Source organism: Engystomops pustulosus, chromosome 3, assembly GCF_040894005.1.
Source record: "Engystomops pustulosus chromosome 3, aEngPut4.maternal, whole genome shotgun sequence".
Classification (NCBI taxonomy): Eukaryota; Metazoa; Chordata; class Amphibia; order Anura; family Leptodactylidae; genus Engystomops; species Engystomops pustulosus.
In genome coordinates, this window is record NC_092413.1 from 209,094,665 (window position 1) to 209,105,127 (window position 10,463).

The 10,463-nt window shown below is 44.9% G+C and overlaps 1 pseudogene; it reads left to right on the forward strand.

The window, feature by feature from the left end:
• The first annotated feature begins 8,434 nt into the window (after nt 1-8,434).
• On the forward strand, nt 8,435-10,239 carry LOC140122934 (serine/threonine-protein kinase SBK1-like; annotated as a pseudogene).
• Nucleotides 10,240-10,463: the final 224 nt, after the last annotated feature.

Below are 10,463 nucleotides of genomic sequence, written 5' to 3' on the forward strand. Positions count from 1 at the left end.
AGTACTATAGCAAGAGCCAGTGGGCCCTGTCAAAAAATAGCCATTTTCCTCTGCTTTACTGTACAAAGAGGAGGAGAAGGAGGAAAATGAGGAGGAGGAGGAGGAGTGGATCAATTATTCAGGTTGAGCTTCCTTCACCTGGTGGAGATTGGAAATTCTGAGAAATCCAGCCTTTATTCATTTTAATAAGCGTCAGCCTGTCAGCGCTGTCAGTCGACAGGCGTGTACGCTTATCGGTGATGATGCCACCAGCTGCACTGAAAACCCGCTCGGACAAGACGCTAGCGGCAGGGCAGGCAAGAACCTCCAAGGCGTACAGCGCCAGTTCGTGCCACATGTCCAGCTTTGAAACCCAGTAGTTGTAGGGAGCTGTGTGATCATTTAGGACGATGGTATGGTCAGCTACGTACTCCCTCACCATCTTTCTGTAAAGATCAGCCCTACTCTGCCGAGACTGGGGACAGGTGACAGTGTCTTGCTGGGGTGACATAAAGCTGGCAAAAGCCTTGTAAAGCGTACCCTTGCCAGTGCTGGACAAGCTGCCTGCTCGCCTACTCTCCCTCGCTACTTGTCCCGCAGAACTACGCACTCTGCCGCTAGCGCTGTCAGAAGGGAAATACTGTTTCAGCTTGTGCACCAGGGCCTGCTGGTATTCATGCATTCTCACACTCCTTTCCTCTCCAGGGATGAGAGTGGGAAGATTTTGCTTGTACCGTGGGTCCAGGAGAGTGAACACCCAGTAATCGGTGCTGGAATAAATTCTTTGAACGCGAGGGTCACGGGATAGGCAGCCTAGCATGAAATCTGCCATATGCGCCAGAGTACCAACGCGTAAGAATTCACTCCCCTCACTGGCCTGACTGTCCATTTCCTCCTCCTCCAACTCCTCCAACTCCTCTTCTTCTGCCCATACACGCTGAACAGTGAAGGACTCAACAATGGTCCCCTCTTGTGTCTCGCCAACATTCTCCTCCTCTTCCTCCTCATCCTCCTCCACCTCCACCTCCTCCGATATGCGCTGAGAAACAGACCTCAGGGTGCTTTGGCTATCAACAAGGGAATATTCTTCCCCCGTCTCTTGTGACGAGCGCAAAGCTTCCGACTTCATGCTGACCAGAGAGTTTTTCAACAGGCCAAGCAGCGGGATGGTGAGGCTGATGATGGCGGCATCGCCACTGACCATCTGTGTTGACTCCTCAAAGTTACTCAGCACCTGACAGATATCAGACATCCACGTCCACTCCTCATTGTAGACTTGAGGAAGCTGACTGACCTGACTACCAGTTCTGGTGGAAGTTGACATCTGGCAGTCTACAATCGCTCTGCGCTGCTGGTAAACTCTGGATAACATGGTCAGTGTTGAATTCCACCTCGTGGGCACGTCGCACAACAGTCGGTGAGCGGGCAGTTGGAGGCGGCGCTGCGCTGCCCTGAGAGTGGCAGCATCTGGGCTGGACTTCCTGAAATGCGCACAGATGCGGCGCACCTTCGTGAGCAAATCAGACAGATTGGGGTATGTCTTGAGGAAACGCTGCACTATCAGATTTAACACATGGGCCAGGCATGGCACATGTGTCAGTCTGCCGAGTTGCAGAGCCGCCACCAGGTTACGGCCGTTGTCACACACAACCATTCCCGGCTTGAGGTTCAGCGGTGCCAGCCACAGATCAGTCTGCGCCGTGATGCCCTGTAATAGCTCTTGGGCGGTGTGCCTTTTGTCGCCTAGGCTCAGCAGTTTGAGCACCGCCTGCTGTCGCTTAGCGACGGCACTGCTGCTGTGCCTAGAGCTACCGACTGATGGCGCCGTGCCCACGGATGGTAGTTCGGAGGAGGAGGTGGAGGAGGGGTGGGAGGAGGAGGAGGCATAGTAGGCCTGAAACACCTGGACCGAGGTAGGCCCCGCAATCCTCGGCGTCGGCAGTATATGAGCAGCCCCAGGGTCAGACTCGGTCCCAGCCTCCACCAAGTTAACCCAATGTGCCGTCAGCGATATATAGTGGCCCTGCCCGGCAGCACTCGTCCACGTGTCCGTGGTCAGGTGGACCTTGTCAGAAACGGCGTTGGTCAGGGCACGGATGATGTTGTCTGACACGTGCTGGTGCAGGGCTGGGACGGCACATCGGGAAAAGTAGTGGCGGCTGGGGACCGAATACCGAGGGGCGGCCGCCGCCATGAGGTTGCGAAAGGCCTCGGTCTCTACTAGCCTATAGGGCAGCATCTCCAGGCTAAGCAATCTGGAGATGTGCACATTAAGGGCTTGGGCGTGCGGGTGGGTTGCACTATATTTGCGTTTCCGCTCCAGCGTCTGGGGTATGGAGAGCTGAACGCTGGTGGATGCTGTGGAGGATCGTGGAGGCGACGATGGGGTTTTTGTGGCAGGGTCCTGGGCAGGGGGCTGACTAGCAGCTGACACAGGGGAAGGAGCAGTGGTGTGCACGGCCGGAGGTGAACGGGCTTGTTGCCACTGAGTGGGGTGCTTAGCATTCATATGCCTGCGCATACTGGTGGTAGTTAAGCTAGTAGTGGTGGAACCCCTGCTGAGCCTGGTTTGGCAAATGTTGCACACCACAGTCCGTCGGTCATCCGGTGTTTCCTTAAAGAACCTCCACACTTCTGAAGATCTAGCCCTCGCCGCAAGAGCCCTCACCACGGGAGCTTCACTAGTTGACAGTGGCGCTGATGCACCAGCTCTGGCCCTGCCTCTCCGTCTGGCCCCACCACTGCCTCTTCCAACCTGTTCAGGTCGAGGACTCTCCTCCGTCTCAGAAGCACTGTGTTCACCCGGCCTCTCAACCCAGCTTGGGTCTGTCACCTCATCATCCTCCGATCCCTCAGTCTGCTCCCCCCTCGGACTTCCTGCCCTGACAACAACTTCCCCACTGTCTGACAACCGTGTCTCCTCATCGTCGGACACCTCTTTACACACTTCCACTACGTCAACAAGGTCATCATCACCCACAGACTGTGACTGGTGGAAAACCTGGGCATCGGAAAATTGCTCAGCAGCAACCGGACAAGTGGTTTGTGACTGTGGGAAGGGTCCAGAAAACAGTTCCTCAGAGTATGCCGGTTCAAATGCCAAATTTTCCTGGGAGGGGGCAGACTGGGGGGGAGGAGGCTGAGGTGCAGGAGCTGGAGGAGTGGCGATTTCGGTGACATGGGTGGACTGCGTGGAAGACTGACTGGTGGTGGACAAATTGCTCGAAGCATTGTCAGCAATCCACGACATCACCTGTTCGCACTGTTCTGGCCTCAACAGTGCTCTACCACGAGTCCCAGTAACTTCAGACATGAACCTAGGGAGTGTAGCTCTGCGGCGTTCCCCTGCTCCCTCATCAGCAGGTGGTGTCTCACCCCGCCCAGGACCACGGCCTCTGACCCCTGCAGTAGTTGGACGCCCACGTCCCCGCCCTCGTCCTCTACCCCTAGCCCTCGGGTTAAACATTTTTAAAATGAGAGTTATAACTTTTTTTTTTTTTTTTACTTCTTTTTGTTTTTTTTTGTGTTTTTTTTTTTTTTTTTTGTGTTTTTTGTTTTTTTTTGAGTTTTTAAAACCAAACAATGCTATCCTATTGCTATGGCTATTTTCTAGCCAAGTATCAAAGGAAGCACAGTACTATGCCAGATGAGATGACACTGAGTTATTGCCTAATAGAAATCCAACCCCTACTGAATTTTGCCACTTCAGCCTTTGCTATGGATATGTGCGCCACTAAGCGCAGAACACAGCGGTCGCAAGTCTCACTACAAATTGCTCAGAATTGGCAAGTACATGCACTGCAGAAACTACAGTCACCAGCAGATCAACCAGAAATCAAATATATAGAACGCTACTGTAGGCTTCAAGAAGCTGTTTGTATTCTCCTATGGCTATTTTCTAGCCAAGTATCAAAGGAAGCACAGTACTATGCCAGATGAGATGACACTGAGTTATTGCCTAATAGAAATCCAACCCCTACTGAATTTTGCCACTTCGGCCTTTGCTATGGATATGTGCGCCACTAAGCGCAGAACACAGCGGTCGCAAGTCCCACTACAAATTGCTCAGAATTGGCAAGTACATGCACTGCAGAAACTACAGTCACCAGCAGATCAACCAGAAATCAAATATATAGAACGCTACTGTAGGCTTCAAGAAGCTGTTTGTATTCTCCTATGGCTATTTTCTAGCCAAGTATCAAAGGAAGCACAGTACTATGCCAGATGAGATGACACTGAGTTATTGCCTAATAGAAATCCAACCCCTACTGAATTTTGCCACTTCGGCCTTTGCTATGGATATGTGCGCCACTAAGCGCAGAACACAGCGGTCGCAAGTCCCACTACAAATTGCTCAGAATTGGCAAGTACATGCACTGCAGAAACTACAGTCACCAGCAGATCAACCAGAAATCAAATATATAGAACGCTACTGTAGGCTTCAAGAAGCTGTTTGTATTCTCCTATGGCTATTTTCTAGCCAAGTATCAAAGGAAGCACAGTACTATGCCAGATGAGATGACACTGAGTTATTGCCTAATAGAAATCCAACCCCTACTGAATTTTCCCACTTCGGTCTTTGCTATGGATATGTGTGCCACTAAGAGCTAAACACAACGGTAGCAAGTCCCCCTGCTAATTCCTCACAAAATGGTAAAAGATGCAAATTAAAATAAAAAAAGTAGAACGTTATTGTAGCCCTAAGAAGGGCTGTTGGGTTCTTTGAGAATCACTCCTGCCTAACAGTAAGCTAATAGAACACCCTAACGCTTTCCCTGAGCAGCAGCAGCTCTCTCCCTAGCGGCATCCAGAGACAGAATGATCCGAGCAGCGCGGCCAGCGGCTAGTCTATCCCAGGGTCACCTGATCTGGCCAGCCAACCACTGCTATCGACGTGTAAGGGTACCACGTCATGCTGGGTGGAGTGCAGAGTCTCCTGGCTTGTGATTGGCTCTGTTTCTGGCCGCCAAAAAGCAAAACGGCGGGAGCTGCCATTTTCTCGAGCGGGCGAAGTATTCGTCCGAGTAACGAGCAGTTTCGAGTACCCTAATGCTCGACCGAGCATCAAGCTCGGACGAGCATGTTCGCTCATCTCTAATGATAACGGTTTTTCAATGCGTTTAACCCCGTAACGGAAAATAGCGCCAAAAGTCGAAAATGGCACTTTTTTGCCATTTTGAAAAATATAAAAAAAATCTATAAAAAGTGATCAAAAGGTCATACAGTCCTAAAAATGATATCATTGAAAATATTATCAAAATTTGCAAAAAATTACACCACCCACAGCTCCGTACACCAAAGTATAAAAAAGTTAGTGCCAGAAGTTGGCAAAATCAAAAAAATTATTTTTGTACAGGAGATTTTCATTTTTGTAAATGTATGAAAACATTATAAAAAACTTATACAAATTAGGTGTCCCCGTAATCGTACCGACCCAAAGAATAAAGTAGACCTGTCATTTGGGGTGCTCAGTGAAAGACGTAATATCCAAGCTCTCAAGAAAATGGCGCAAATGAATTTTTTCACCATTTTCATTGCATTTGGAATTTTTTTCCTGCTTCTGAGTACATGGCATGGAATATTTAATAAAATAAAAATTTAAAGGTACAGTATGGTAACATTTACAGTAAAATGGACGATGGTAATGTTGTTGTTGTATGCCTTATGTTCATGAGCGACAGTTTTCCTGCTATATACCTGCATATCATAAGAATTTAAAATTAAAAAAAGGACCATGTTAAATTCAAATCTGTATTTTTTTAAATTTTGACCGGTGTTTTGTATGAGTTGGAAAAGGGGTCGTCTTATACGCCGGAATATACGGTATTATATTTTGATTAAACATTTTGGGATGCGGGGATACCCAACATGTTAATTTTTACTGTTTTTTTTTTTAAATTTAGGTAATGCTACAGTTGGAGGGTGTTTCAATTTTTTTTCCTACGATTTATCAGACTCCCCTAGTAAACTTTAACCCTCGGTTGTCTGATCCTACTATATACTGCAATACTACAGTCAGTAATAGATCATATATAAAATCCTATGCGCCACTGGCATATTGTAACAGATCTTCGGAAACCATAAAGCCTCAGGTCTTGTAAAGACCCAAGGCTGTCATGGCGACAGTTCATCACGCCCCGATAACGTAATGAAGAGCGACTATCGTACCCATCATGCCCACACGATGCCGGCTTTTGAAGCCCCCGGCGGTAATCAATAACCGGATAACCCCAATCGCGAACATTGGCTGCAATCATCCCCCTTGTATGGAGGGGGCTCAGCCTGAAAAGGGTTAATTTTTTTATTTATTTTCAAAATGTATTGAAAAATAAATTGTTTATTGATAATTTTTTTTTTTTAAAAAAAGCACTGAAATGGGTTTGTATAAAGCGATAATGAATTGCTGGTCCTGCTTAAGATTTGGGATTTTTTTCGTTCTAGACTAAGAGTTTAGGACAACTGTGTTTGGTTTTTTCACCACTTGTAACCATATCAGAAACAAAAAAATGTATTTTAAAATAATTTATGTACTAAAATGTGTTTGTATAAAGTGATAAAGAGAATCTGGTCCTGCTTAGGAATAGGGTTTGTCTTCTAGACAAGGAGAAGTCAGATGTAAATGTCAGACTTCCCGGGGTGAGGAGCTGCTCCTGGAGGCTATGGAGAAACTCCTGGGAATAAGATGAAACCATAAGTAACGGCTTGTGTCCACAAACAGAGGGGATTAATGTGTTAATGTCATGGTAATGGGCACAGGTTAGACCACTCTGAGGACATCCTCTCGGAGACACTAGGAGCAGGATGGATGGGGTGATGAGGCTGTGCATGTTGGGTGAATGTGTAGGGCTACTCACAAACCCGAAGAAGAGAATTTTTCCTTGAAGAATAATATAATTATACAATAACTACAGTTTTGTGTCCACATATGGAGAAGGTTAAGATATGAATATCATGGTAATGGGCACAGGTTGGAACACTTTGACCACATGGAGAAACTAGGAGAAGGTTGGGGTCTCTTTTGATCCTTTTTTTTATTATAGATGCATTTCACAGAACTCCTCATAAAGACAGAGGTGTAACCTAAATCTATGGTTTCATAATATATAATCTGCACCAGGTCCCCAATTATAATGTATATAATCCTGGTCTCTTTGTATAAGGGTCTCTATATGGACCCTATAAGGCTCCTGGGCCCATGTTTGGCCCTACTATTATGCACCCCTCAGAACATGTAATTGGACACATATAGTGACTTTATAATCTCCATGTTTATTGCTGTACACCCAGGACATTCACATTGGATAAGAGTTGACAGGAATATTATTCTTCTGACTGAAATTACTTCTTCGTACACTTAACCAACGAGGTGCTCTGAAAAACATGGCAAAACGCCTTAGGGGGACTGGTGAGCCCCATACATAGTAGAGGGTTGGCTGCATCTGACAAAAAGCAATAAAGTCAGTTTTCCTCAAATGTTGGTACATCTTAAAGGGCATCTACCACCAGGATGAAGATCTGTATACAAATGAGCCTGAGGAGCTTCAGGTTCCCTAGGACTTAATGTAACCTGGAGGTCTCAGGCTCATTTGCATATAGATTTTCATCCTGGTGCTAGATGCCCTTGAATGTGTATATGAATTTTATGCACCCATCTTCAAACACTGATCATATGAAGCACACATGTAGCTGTAGCCATATTCTGACAAGGAACAAAAAAGGTTTATTTTGCTTTCCCCTGATAAAGCCCATTAGTTGGGGGATACACGTGGGGACTTATTCTCCCATAACCTATAAAGAATCTTGGTATAGATTCTGTATCCTCAATCTGGGACAATTTACTTTATACTACATGAAGTTGTTACCCAATACTTCCATATGTGGGATATAATACTGTAACCAAAAGAAGATGTTCATGAATACAATGATTAGGCAGGTGGTCAAAGTAAAGTTCTACCAGTGGGTCAAGCATTATAGAGCGATTTCATTCAACTTCTTAAAAGACACCTGACTGGACATCTTCTTCACTCTTGACTAACTTCACCTAAAACCACAACTACAGAACTAAGGTAAGACCAATCATCTAAGTTGTGTTTTTTTGTTGTTGGTTTGTTTTCCTGATGTTATTACTAATGAGTTTGGAGTTTAATGTCCTATAATGAGCAAAACTAAAAATAATATTTAGATAACAAACTTTGTTATAATGTAAAACTGTTTAGAATAAAATGTAGTTTTAGCCTTCTCTTGGTTATAATTATGGAAAAATCGAATAACCAATAATAAGTCCAACATTATGAATTAATTTGGGGTGGTCACCCAGTCCTTTCACATTATACTGTGAATGCCTAAAGTATGATGGATTGTGATGATATATTGACATGAAGACCTATTGAACATTATATTTTCCTTCTTGTAGACTTTTTGCTCAAGATCAAGCCTCACCAATCCTTAAGCCAAAATGGAACCAGTCTTCCAAACTGTAGAGGTTGAGGAGATTACCGAATGCTACAGGATCGTCAAGAGGCTTGGTCAGGGGGCTTATGGACAAGTCCTACTTGCACAAGACAAACTTACAGGTATGTTACCAAGGCCATAAAGCTGGATATGTAGACTAATACACACAAGATTAAAAATTGTAAAGTGTTACATAATTTGGCGCAATATAAATATTATTCTGCTCATATTGGTGGATTCGACTAATGATGTAATCTACAGAGGGATTGCGGACTCTCCTTTCCTTATTTGATGTAATCTCTGGTAGAATCTGCCTCATTTTGTTACATATTTAATTCTTTTTTTGAGTGAGAACAGTGAATGTCGCTCTTCTCTCTCCTGTGACCACTAACTGGTTAGCGTAGAGGATATTTCCTGCCGAGCTAGTAGTTTACACAAGGAGACCGGTGCTTCACTGTAGGCAAAAGCCAGAACAGAAGGAAATCCTATAGAAAATGATCAAATATCTGTCAATCAAATGTCCATATGACACACAGCTTCTTTTTTGTCAATTATGTGCTCACTTTACTCCGCCCATCATGCAAGTGTTATGAATGAGGAAAGAGGAGGTGACTTATCTGCTGTAGGATTAAGAGTTGGGGCTGTTGTAATCAACTAATCCATTACCTGTATGGTTATTAGAATATTATGTTATCAAGAGAGATCTAGGAGGTAACATCTAATTGTCTTCTTTTCTTTAGGTAAACCATTTGCACTGAAGTTGGTGAGAAAGGACAGGACCAAGTTGAAATCTTTTCTAATGGAACTGTCCCTATCAATCTCTCTCTGAGCACCCTGGATTTATTACAACCTACCCGATATTGACACACACCATGGACTACTATGCGATGACTCAGGAGCTGGCAACAGCGGGAACACTGCATCACCTCATTCAAGCCGAGGTAAGAAATGCCTTCTTCATATCGTAACATACACCTTATTATCCTATTAACCAACCAAACATCTTCTCCTCTTACTGATGTATATGACCATGTATAATCTATATGTGTGTAACTTATGATGCTCATCTTATTTTTGCAGGTTGGACTTTCAGAAGAAATAGTAAAAAGATGTGCAGTCCAAATCTCCAGCGCTCTGGACTACATGCACCATAAAGGGTTGGTGCACAGGGATCTGAAGCCGGACAATGTCCTCCTCATGGACAGAGATTGCCATCATATTGTGCTTGGTGACTTTGGCTTAACTCAGCCTGTAGGTAGCATTGTAACCTCAATGTCGCACATTATCCCGTATATGTCTCCAGAGTTGTGTGACATCTCGGACGAGGAATATTTAATTTTACACCCTAGTGTAGAGATCTGGGCTTTTGGGGTACTACTATTTGTCATCCTTACTGGATATTATCCTTGGAGACGCGCCTTCAGTGATGACATCATGTACCTGGACTATGTATACTGGCTGGACAATCTGAGCTATATTCCCCCACCAGCTCGTTGGGACCAATTTTCCCGTGCAGCAATCACGATGTTGAGAAATCTTCTTGTTCCGGACCAATCTTGTAGACACTCAGTTCTTTCAGTCTTAAATTACATTAATTTTCCCTGGAAAACTGATGTTAGTGGAGGCAACCCATGGGAGGCTGAAAGTCCAGTGGACTGTGACAGTGACAGTCAACCTATCGAGAACTTTGTAACACAGAACCAAGAAGGTACCACGTCAAACCATGCAATGGAAGCGGATAATCCAGTTCTAATTATCACGGGGGAAGATGCTATGCTGACTCTTGGATTGGAAGTGGAAATTTCTTAGGACTTCATTGTGGGACCCTAAAAGGTTCTGGCGATTCTTGATCAGTCGACCAACATTGGGAACTCAAAAAACGTAAGTATTACATTTATCTAATAAGATATTTTTGAAAATGTTAGTTAGCTGTTTCTTTGAGTTTGGTTTCTATCCTTGGGAAGTAAAGGTGAAGGGTACATCTGGAGAACTGCTTAAATCATCTAACCAGAGACGTAAAAGAGTATTGTAGA